The sequence below is a fragment of the Geospiza fortis genome, unplaced genomic scaffold (genome assembly GCF_000277835.1).
Source record: "Geospiza fortis unplaced genomic scaffold, GeoFor_1.0 scaffold53, whole genome shotgun sequence".
Taxonomy (NCBI): Eukaryota; Metazoa; Chordata; class Aves; order Passeriformes; family Thraupidae; genus Geospiza; species Geospiza fortis.
Genome location: NW_005054305.1, coordinates 11,625,844 through 11,628,241, shown reverse-complemented (window position 1 = coordinate 11,628,241; position 2,398 = coordinate 11,625,844). Strand labels below are relative to the sequence as shown.

At 35.3% G+C, this 2,398-nt stretch overlaps 1 protein-coding gene across 1 annotated transcript in view; it reads left to right on the top strand.

The window, feature by feature from the left end:
- The first annotated feature begins 1,447 nt into the window (after nucleotides 1-1,447).
- The window catches only part of NSMAF (neutral sphingomyelinase activation associated factor), a 28,767-nt gene continuing 27,816 nt past the window's right edge, over nucleotides 1,448-2,398 (top strand). The window contains exons 1-4 of the mRNA XM_014312015.2: nucleotides 1,448-1,533; nucleotides 1,633-1,711; nucleotides 1,803-1,870; nucleotides 1,959-1,995. The gene's annotated coding sequence lies outside the window, so the exon portion shown is untranslated. The remainder of the gene's footprint in view (nucleotides 1,534-1,632; nucleotides 1,712-1,802; nucleotides 1,871-1,958; nucleotides 1,996-2,398) is intronic.

Here is a 2,398-nt window from a genome sequence, read left to right as displayed (position 1 = left end):
GATGCAGAAAAGGCCTTGATTCTGTTTAAACACACTCAGTGCTTAAATCTTTGATTTGTGTTTTCAGCACAAATCCAAAACAAAGCCCCGCAGTAGATACTGCAAAGAAAACGAAGCCAAGACCAGCAAAATGGGATCATAAAAAACCTGTTTTCAAGAAAGGAAAATTAAGATAAGGCCATTTTAAAAAAAAGCAGCAGAGCAGTAAGACTAAGTATCTTAGAAACACAATTTTGAGTATCTAGAGCCACTGTTACTTGTAGTTACAGTAAAACCTGTATTGTTATGATCTGTTTAAGATAACAACCACAACACAATCTTTAAGTGCACAAGATATATTTTTCAAGAATGTTATTTTTTCCATTATGAAATATACTTTTTTAATGAACAGGCTGTTCAATTCACTCAGTTCATTTTGTGAACTCCTGACATATTTACTGCTGTTTGAATACTGCTCTGGGGACACTTGGTGTTTATTAGTGTTTTCACAGGCATTTCTAGTGAAGCGCGTCATGAACGAAGCACAAAAAGCTCAAAATGTGGGTGTAAATAAATACTAAGTACTTGTGCAGATCAGATCAGCACTGCACACAAACAAGTTGTACTTCCAACTGAGGTTGTTTTTGCTTCTCCTGCTGTGCCAGTATCCACTGGCATTCTCTACAGCTGAAACACTCAGTGACCGTATGTTCACCCTGTTAGAAAGTTGTTGAGTTTTGATCACTTGCAGCGGTTTTACTTAAGTTGGTAGAGAAAGCATTTCCATGTTCCCCCTACTGTGGCCTACTTGCATTTACTCGGTACCAGCACTGGCATTACTATGATCCTGCAATTAAATACTTTCGAAGACTTCAGTTTCCTGTTTTTGTTCTTTTGTTGTTAATCACATTAGTCCTCAAAAAGGCTTCCTGGGGGCTGAACAGAGGTGTGGAGGAAGTACAAAATGTGGTTGGTGAGGAAGGTAATGCTTCCTCAGAGGTCATCCATTGAGTGATTCACTCATGTTGTAAAATCTGTGCCAGTGTTTTCACTTAACATTTTAGATCAGTTTAATTTGGCTTTGCTTCAAAACAATCTAATTCCATCAATTCTAGGTGATTAGTTCCTGCCCTTCCTTTTTATGTCATTGCATATTTTACCTGGCATACATTGATCAGGGCTAAAGCAGAAAGCCTGGTTATATAGAATAGTTTCCATCTAAGACATCAGAATCAACTATCTAACCTTATGTGTGTTGGAAGAGAATTTGTTGATCTTCTTCACATTTACACAAATTTCCATATAGGTTGTTATTTTAAAAAGTTGAATTAATTCATTATTGGGGTGTGGGGTGCAGCAAAAAGATCAGAGAAAACTTTCCAAACACCCAAAATGTTTTATTAAGAGTACTAACTGTTATGGTATTTTCTCTTAGAATAAAAGATTTTTATTTTTAATTCGTAGGTTTTCACTGCTTCTTCTGAACCTGGAAGAATATTACTTTGAACAGCACACAGCTAATCATATTATAAATAAAGATGGCAAACATGAAAGGTACAAAACTCTTACATACGTTCACTTTTTGGAGTCATTCTAGGCTCATGTATCTTGAACATATGCACAACTTTTTTTTGTTTTTGTTGTTCCTTTTAGAAAATTCAGAGGCTCCCTAAAAATCTGTTCAAAGTCAATTATTTTTGAACCAGATGACAGTATCCAGCCTATTATCAAGGTAAGCAGTGCAAACTTCAATTTCTTGGTAACTAAAGATTCTCTTTTAAAAGCTTTTAAGAAAGACCATGTATGTTTATAACTTGCTGCAGATACCATTGCGGGATTGCAGTAGCATAAAAGCCCCAGAAGATAATGAAGCAAGTAACCCTTTCACAAGGTAGGTAAATCTGGAATACTGGAATATGTATTTAACTTCCTTTAAAGACCAGATTCCCATCATTTCAAATATCTTCTTTACATTTTAGGAATACACCTGGAGGGATTTCTGTAGTATCTAGCCAGGTAAGACATGCATATAATAGATTCTTGATGTATAAATGGGTGAGGTTACATAAATGACCAAGCTTATGTTCCTTAATGGTATTCTTCCTCAAAGCTGTAATCCAAGAGTGGGAAGTTAACTGAAAACAAAACTAATTAGTGTCAAAAACTTAGCATTAATGTGAAACTGTTGATACTGGAAATTGCAAACTGTTAATGACTCTGTTAAGTCATTAATTCAATAAACTGAATGTTTTTGCCCTGTGCATTTTATAATGGAACTTAGGGAAACCTTAGAATTGAATGAAAGGAGAATAGACTATAATAAAACTTGTTATTGATCATCTTTAGTTGGCTTTTGTTGCACTGGTTTCATCTACTTTCTGCAGCATTTTGGGGTAATGGTAAAGCCATCTCAGTCCCT